General features: G+C 38.5%; 1 protein-coding gene across 2 annotated transcripts in view; it reads right to left on the bottom strand.

Moving 5' to 3' along the window:
- LOC128028986 (fibronectin type III domain-containing protein 3B) overlaps positions 1 to 8,833 on the bottom strand; it is a 124,510-nt gene extending 115,677 nt beyond the window's left edge. For both annotated transcript variants that reach the window (XM_052616414.1, XM_052616422.1), the window contains exon 1: positions 8,644 to 8,833. The gene's annotated coding sequence lies outside the window, so the exon portion shown is untranslated. The remainder of the gene's footprint in view (positions 1 to 8,643) is intronic.
- Between the last annotated feature and the right edge of the window lie 362 nt (positions 8,834 to 9,195).

A 9,195-nucleotide genomic window follows, 5' to 3' on the forward strand; every position in this document is an offset into this window, starting at 1 on the left:
CCTACATAATTTTTAACAAAAAATATTGGTAAAATATATATTTGGGAGTCTTAGACCTTTCCAACGATATATAGTTTGTCAAGATTAGATTAGATTTGATTGTAATATAGTATAGTCAACGTAGGCGTCCCGTATACGGGACGGGGTGACATTTAACAGGTTAAAGGAACACTCCACTTTTATGAAAATAGAGTTTTTAGAGTTATATAGTTGAGTTTTACCGTTTTCTAATCCATTCAGCCGATCTCCAGGTCTGGCGGTAGCACTTTTAGCTTAGCTTAGCATAGCACAGAAGAGATCAGATGTGCTAAAACATTAGTCACATTTAAATGTAGACTCAGAACTCATCTGTTTAGCTGTGCATGTACTGAGCACTGTACAATGTCCTGAATTAACTATATTTTATGTAAGGCTGAACGATTTGGGAAAATAATCTAATTGCGATTTTTTTCCCCAATATTGCGATTGCGATTTAATATGCGATTTGTTTTGTAAAAATTTTTTTTATCCTCTTTTTTCCCCAACAAAACGTAATGAATTATTTAAATATGACCAACACAATATTAGATGCATTTTGTGTGAAATGTTCTTTCCCATAGGCTGGGCCTATTTGTTATAATTAAATTAAAACATGTATGACTTGAAATAAATGACATTTTTATTGAACTGCTCGTTACAGAAACATCTATGGCTTTGCCACTGTGCATTTCAATAATTTAAACAAAGGTATGCGCACTTTGTAAACACTGTGTGCAAAATTTACAGTCTGAAGAAAAAAATAATTAAAAATAATAATTATCTTACTGCTCCAAAGTCAGTAACATTTCACACAACTGCAACAGCATTTGCTTTGAAAATATTTAGTAAAATCAAAATAAATAAAGTTATAAATAAAAAAATGGAGAAATGCACTTTTAAATTAGACAAAAACTATTTGAATATTATAATTTGGAATAGATCAACCTCACTTATCAAGTACACAACAATAACACACCACACAGACTAAAGTTCACTACGAGTATGGCACTGCCAGCTATAATGATCCAACAGTTTTGTTCTCAGTGGCTCACAGGTTTTTTGCTAAGAAAACCAGAATATTGACTTTTGCTGGCTTCAAGGATGAGCGAGTGCAAGTCACAATATTCCCTCCTGTGCTAAAAAGACGCTCTGAGGGAGCGCTTGTGGCAGGTACAGGTACTCTGGTAAGGCTCAGCTGTGCGGCTTGACCACATATCTGTAGTGCTAGCAAAAAACTCCACCGTTTTAATAAAAAGGACCTATGTATATATATAAAACATATTAATAGATAAATTGAATAAAGGCCAAAGATAAGAAACGTTTCATTTTACCCCAAACGAATTATATTTTATCTTGAACCACTAAAGAGACATCAGAGCCAGCGGCAAATGTCAGAAAATCTAGCCGAGGAAAGGCTACTCTCGGCGGATACATGATGACGGAGCTCCCGCTGATCGCATGGAGCTCATCTCTGAGCTCGGCGAAACACATTTTTTAAATAGACGCTGTCATTATAAATAAACCGCATATTTGAGTTTAAAACAACTACATTCTCGCCTGAAATACTTTTAAAACTACATTTCATGACACAATAACAGTAATATTTTGAAAATTATCCGAATAAAAATGGCGGTTGAAAATGCTCCGTGGACTCAGCTGGCAGAAGCCCCCCCATGACGCGAATTCGCGTCTGTTGTGAAGTTAATTTCACGCGCGAATCAAGCGAATTACTCGCGCGAATGAAGCGAATGATCTCAAAATGGTCAAGCCGCAAACTAGGCGCGGTAGACGCGAATTTGACGCTCTATTCGCGTTTGGTGTGAACACAGCATTACCCCGTGAAGTCGCAACGGGAGCACGGCATGCTCTGCATAACACCTGAAGCTGTGCAGCATCTTCTTTTTTGAAACCAAAATAGTTCCACACCACCGACGTGCTGTTCCTCTTTGAGATTAAAGTCGCAGCTGTGTCAGTTACTGACTGTTCCGTCGAGGCAGAGGCCATTGCGCTACAGGTTAAAGATGAACTGACAGGATGAAAAGTTGTTGCAGCCGAGTTCTCCGCTCTTTCGCTCGCGTCACGTGCCCACCTCAAATCGCGCACGTTGCGATTAGAAAATCGCATTTTCTCATATCGCGATATTATCGCAAATGCAATTAATCGTTCAGCCTTAATTTTATGTATAATCATTTTCTATTCTTAACTGTTTTAAACCTTTTAAATCAATTTTAAATCATTATAAAAGTTTTTAAATTCCTTGTTTTATTGTTGTGATTTTTTATTTAAAAAAAAATTATTGTCTCTTTTATGTAAAGCACTTTGAATTACCATTGTGTATTGAATGTGCTATATAAATAAATTTGCCTTGCCTAGATCATTGAATATGATCCGTTGGCATCTCACTCAAAAATGACCAGAGTTTCAATATTTTTCCTATTTAACACTTGACTAAGACCGACGGAAAATGTAAAGTTGCGATTTTCTAGGCCGAAATGGCTAGGAATTATAATAAAATAGTCCCCAGCTAACTTCATTGTGAAATCACTGCGCCTGCTGCACCACTGGAATGGCAGCAAAGTTCCTTGATTATTATGCCAGAAGGGGAGTAAAGTTCCTAGACATATCGGCCTAGAAAATAGCAACTTTTCATTTTCCGTCGGTCTTAGTACTCAGTGTAACTGCAGAAGAATCTAAAATAGAAGAGTCTATTAAACAGGAAAAATATAGAAACTCTTTCTCGTTTTTGAGTGAGACGCTAACGGTCTAATCAGATTCAATGATCTTTGCTAAGCTTAACTAAAAGTGATACCGCCAGACCCGGAGATCGACTGAGTGGATTCGCAAACAGTAAAACTCCACTGTTTAACTCTAGAGAGTCCAAAAAAGTGGAGTGTTCCAATTAACTACAAACATCTAGGTCTGTTTTTCTAAACTAGAACATGACATTATTTATATATATTTATATAAAATGCTTTAGTTTGATGAAAATTATAAGGCAAAAAATGGTTTTCTATTGGGATGTCTTCAGGAGCTGAATGCAAAAATGCAATGCAATCAGTTGCGTTTTAACCCCCTTACAGACATGGGATACATGTTTACTATGACAGCAAAGTATTTCCAAGACCGCAACTGTCCCCACACTATCTTCCAGACAAGGTTGCACTTCAATGCGGATGTGGCCACTTTCGGCCCAGATTCCATTTGGATTGCCATTTTATGGTCCTGAATGCTGAATGAATCAGTACTTTTAAACAACTAAATCTTATGCCCAGGACAACATTCAGGAATCCCCCAACTCCCAGTCGAAAGGGGTGTGATGACTTCAGTCAGAAGAATACAGGGAATTGTGTGGGGGTGTTGAAATTGGGGGACAGATTCTGCTCATTTGTCCCACATGGCTAAACACACTCAAAGAGGGCAGCTCAGTTTAAACAAATAGAACCACTTCCTCCTCGCTGCACACAAAGCCTTTAAACAGAAACTCGTTCATCGCTCCTCACCGGGTCATTTGGGGAAAAGAACAGCTAGCCGCCAAAACACAGCCGGCCCTGTGTGGCTCAGCATCTGCAGACATCCCAAAAAAGGTCAAACACAGTCCCGCTCCTCAACTTCACCTCACACACATTTCGGCAAACTCAGCATGTCAGACAGAAAGGTACTGGCATCAGCTGAGCTCCCTAGTTCTTTGTAAACATTCCGTAATAATTTAGGGATGCATATAACAGTTATCGACTGATATTAATGGTTTTAATTAATAACAGTTTAGATTAGGGATCACATATTCACTTTTAACTAATGGCGCTTTTGCTTTATTTTATATTTAAGTGGTATATATTTATGTAAAATACAAATTTTACTGATTTTTAGATTTTACTATTATTTTAATTTGTGCAATCTTCTAAATCAAATTTTATATCAGCAATAAATGCAATGTTTATGTAAATACAACATTTAAAACGCATTCGTTCATTCATTTTATTGCTTTATTTTTAATTTAGACAATACTAGCCATTTATTATATCATTATATAATCTATAAGTTGCAGAACAGAACAGAAAAATGTATTACTTATAAATAATTTTATGTAATCAAAAAAACTGGAAGTCCCCAACAGGAATAATAAGGAGCAGCCCTTTGACCCCATGTTGACTCTGGAATGCTGTAGAAAGTGAAAATTAAACAGTGACGCATTCCTTCAGTGCCACCTGGGATGCCACTGGCCTCGCAGCAACGCCTGCCATTCCCACGACCTCTCGGTTTACCTTATTTTGGTAACTTTCACACATCCAAAACATGGCTATCAGACAAAGAGAGATCAGCAGTACTAATCCAAAAGAAAAATATGAATTAGCTGGAAAAATTCACCAGGCAGTAAGAATGGATAGCCCCCGTCCAGCCCTCGCTCTCAGAGGTCAAAGGGTGAAATTCCTCATCTTCCATCAGGCCTCCAGATTTCACACACTTTAAGGGGGAGTGCTTGAGGAGGGGGATGGGTTAACAAGACCTGGTGAGATGGAGGGATTGTGGGAGGTGTTGGTCTAAGGTCCTGCTGGTAGGGGGGTGGGTGGCCATAAGAATACAGGAAGTCTGGGACTACAATATATGCACAGTGGCACTGTTGACATGTGTTTGCACAGGGCAGCTTGAGATGGGATCACCCAGAGCATACGTACTGCAGACCCTAAGAATGTATTGTGTGAATTACAACAGATCAGATGGAGTTAGCAAGGCTGAAGTGCTGATAAATGCACCACAATAAAACATAGCATCATATGCCAAACTCTCATTGCTGGCTCAAACAGTACCAGTCAAATAAAAGCATCATTAATGAGCTGCTGCTGCATCTGAAGTTTCCATCTTCCAGCTCACAACAGCCATCTCTCAAACTCATGTCATTTCAAATCTGCATGACTTTCATGACTGGAATACAAAGAGAGAAATTTTAAAAGAATGTTGGAACTGTTTTTGCTCAAATAATAACTGTCAATAAAGATGCAGTCAAATTAGTGAATTTTCAGTGGAAATCACAGGCAAAAAATCTAAATTCTCTAATGATAATAGAGAAGCGATGTATAAACAAATCACAAATAGGTAACTTTCAAGCCAAGAAGCTTTCTGTTGGTCAGTGCAGAGAATTCACATGAGCAACTTGAAAATGAGTGAAATTTCACCAAGAAATGGTAAATGTGATGCAAATTATTGGTACAAAACACCCTTAAATATTAGAAAAAGTCATACAGGTTTGGAAAAACATGAGAGTGAGTATGACACAAGGTTCTCTTTTAGGTAAACTATGCCTTTAAAAGCACAATAGTTGTGATGAGATAAGCCCCAAAAATGTGTAAAATTTGCACACAATGGAAAAAGACATTGGTCTGAACGTGCATGGCTGCCATGCTGTCGTTTTGACTTTGCAAACTGTCTGACAACTAAGGCACAAGATCCTGTCAACGTGTTAAGCTAAAGATATCAATCTCAAATTCTTTTTAACCCTAGCCGGTTGTTCCAAAAGATGCGATGCTTGTCGCTTACAATGCTGGCTAAAGTGATGGGTGTACAGTTAGGTGGAGAGGCAACTCTAGAGAAAGTGTTGGGAAATGGAGTTGAAAGGCCGCTTTTATCTCCATCTCAATCAACTGTCAACAATAGTAAATCACCATGAAGATAGAGAAGCTCAGAATGCAAACATAGCAGCACTGTGCCAAACAAACTTGCAAAACCAGGAGAAGAGCCTATACAGCAGCGTAAAAATAATAACACAACATTTACAGTTATTCAGAACTATGCGACTGTGTTTGGCTGATTCAAGATGAGCAGCAGGATCCTGATCCATGGACCAGCTGACGGCCACATCATCACTGCATGCATATTTCCCAAGCGCTAATGATTAATGCACAGATACAAACTTGTTCTTTCTTGCTTTAACAGTTGGAAAGATGCTGAATTTCTCTGCCTAATGAGGTCAAAGGAAAAATCAGATTCAACAAAAAAAACATCACTGCCTTTCAAAAACATAAATGCAGATGAAGGAGGACATTGAGTTCACTGGATGTTATGGAGAGAAAAGTATAAAACAGAGAGAGTCATTCCTATAGAAGAACTCTCTGAACCTGCACAAGATGCAACAAATTCACATTTTACAATGTCTACTGACCAGCAAGTGTGACTAAGAGATGTGAAATTGTTTCAAAGGGCACCAGTCAGAGAAAATCAGGAAACGTCCTCAAGAAGGTGGACTCTCCGCTGCAATTAGGAACAATCACAACAGATTTTATCACGCTGCACTGCATAACATCAGCACACATCAAAGCACACAGCTGCTCCCAGGATGACGGGGAAGTGTGTGTGTGGGGGGGTTATGAGTGTAGTATTTGAGGTGCCCCTGGGGAAACAGACCTCCAGCTCACCAGGTACAACCCCGTGACCTCAAAGGAAGAGCACATTCCTGCAGCTATGCCCAATGTCCTGAGTTTAACTCCCCATGCCAGCACTCTCAGCGCAGAACCTGATGAAACAATGGCTGTCGAAGCCCATTCATCAGAAATTGGCCAAAAAATAAAACAACTTCTTTGTTTTGAAAGTGTCTCAGATATATGCTGGTTGTGGATACATGAAAAACTACAGTTGTAATGCTATTTTCTGCACATTTTGCTAGTTAGTGCATACTTTTGAACGACGATTCTCAAGCTTTTTGACTCTAAAGTCCTCAATATATATTTAATATTCAACAGCCACATTTCTTTTCACTTTTGTCATTGTTCTATAGTATACGGTATACGTTCCGTGTAGTAGAATAAACCCAAAAATGGTTTCTAGAAGAGTTTCTTTTGCAAGAATGGCTATTTGCAAAATGAATAAATAGATTCATATTAAATATCAATTGAATTTTAAATTGTTATATTTGCTTGTAGAGACTGAGACAGAACATTAGCACAGCTACGGAAGGGATATAGGTTTCCACAGTGGTTGCCATGGGGAAAAGGCATTAGTCAGAAATATGTGTTTTGAATGCTGCGACTGACCAATCAGAATCAAGCATTCCAGAGTGTTGCGTAATACAAGCATTAAATGCAGCAACACTATGTTTTATTTATAGATTGAATTCCAGTGGTGGTTTTTTTGACACAATACTAAAACAAGCTTCAGCTTTGTGTTCAAGTGAAGAAGAAAAAAATGTCTCGTGGGTAAAAAGAAATTAAATGCAGGATTGAAGTAACAGGACCTAAAGCAAGCAGGTCAGAACAAATTGTAAGTGAGGATTGTGTAAGATAGGAAGTAGTTGGAAAATAGTTTGATGCTGCTCTAGAAAAAAAAAATATTGTACAAACATAACATTTTTCTATATAGCTTGTTTTTTTATAATCTTGTGGCCTCCTTGGAAGTTTGCCTACTGGCCCCATGTAGTCCCTGTTTGAGAAACACTGCTTTTGAAGTTTGTAGACATCAGATGATAAGGAGGTGAGGAATGCAACATTTTATTTAAAAAAACATTGACTTTTTTATGACATGGTGCAATAATTTACTCTTTTTAAAGTTATGAAATCCCTCACTCAGCTGGCCTATGCAAACCTGACATCATTTTCTGCAGATCACATTTCTCCTCTCACAGATAATGTGCTTCTTTCTCTCCAATAAGCCCTCTGGATCCAGGCAAGAGCAGAACTCATGGCACAAACTACCTTAAAGCGTCATTTCAGTGACAATCAACATCATCCAAGAGATTAAAAGCGACCTTTAAAGACTTCTTCTGGAGCTCCTAATTAGAGCGCTTTAATTCCCAGCACTAAAGAGCAACTCTTTCTGACGTTTGGGAAAACGATGCGCGGCGTTGCGTTAAACCAAAACAATAAAACGAAAGAAAAACAAACAAGTATCAAGTCGAGCTCCTTTGTGCACAATGTATTACAGCACACGACAACAGCACATGATGTTTTCCTCCAGAAACAGACACAGCTGTTGAAGAATAGGCTGTCTGGAATACCAGGGCATGATGGAGTTGACCACCTTCACTTCACATCATCAGTCATCATTCCCGAAATCTTTGCCACATATTATTCGACATCATTCCAGCAACTGCCTGTTTTGGAACATTCTATTCGCTAGGTAAAGACAATGATGTAGAAAACACAGCGAAATGCAGCAAATACATTTCACTTGAGCAAATTGATAACAAGACTCACGGATATAACAAAATACTTTTTAATAAAGCTAAAGTTGGGCGTTTTTATAAAATTGCAACGCTTACATAAAAGGATCAATAAAACATCACAAGCTCCCCAAAATTCCAAAGTAGGAATTCAGCGACGCAGACGTCATACTGTGTATTTCCTCGTAAAGTGCGTCAGTCATTATAAGTTGCACGACGAGTTTTGCGCATCTTTGGGCAAATAACGGTTCTAAAGAAGAATCTATGCAAAACTGACAGTTTTCCTGTGGAATATTGAAGTTTTCCGTCTCTTCTCCTGTTTGGCCAACTAACCCAGACTCTCGGCGTCACCGCCATCCAGACACAAAAATGCACGCAACTCTCCGTTATGAACATATCTTCATCGTTTAATTGGGAAAAGGCACACAAACACAAACTACGGCAAAAGACAGAGCTTATATGCGCTATGAAAAACTCACCTCGCTGCAATAAAATGATCTTGAAAGAAACTCCAGAGCTCCACTTTCACCCCAGACACAACTTTGGCAATCCCTGCTCCAGTCTGCTCCAGCAGCGCTCCGTCAGGGGGAGATTCCGCGCCATGTCCCACAGCACATGTGAGCTTGATCCTGCCCCTTTTACCGTAAGCAACCATAAACCAACTTCAACCGAAGAGCCGAAGGGAACAAATCAAAAGACGATCTGATGGTACCTAAATACCATCACCAGACACAGCTTTTACTATCCACCACAGCAGCTATAATAAACCCGCGTTAACAAAGATTCATGCTGGTTCAGTAGTCCCAATCAGATTCTAGGTTGGTTTATGGATTTTTACAAGATTGCATATTGATTAACAGGTTTTCTGTTTTTAATAAAACTGGTTGATTTTTTTTTTTTTTTTTTACAAGTAAAGAAACACTTCAAGGCTCTTTTTGTTGTCAAAATAATGCAAGATTATTTTATTGTGTGTGACTGCAGGATTATGTCGTTATACAATTAGTATATGTTACTGATTATTAAGTAATTAT

The sequence above is a fragment of the Carassius gibelio genome, chromosome A2 (genome assembly GCF_023724105.1).
Source record: "Carassius gibelio isolate Cgi1373 ecotype wild population from Czech Republic chromosome A2, carGib1.2-hapl.c, whole genome shotgun sequence".
NCBI classification, from domain to species: Eukaryota; Metazoa; Chordata; class Actinopteri; order Cypriniformes; family Cyprinidae; genus Carassius; species Carassius gibelio.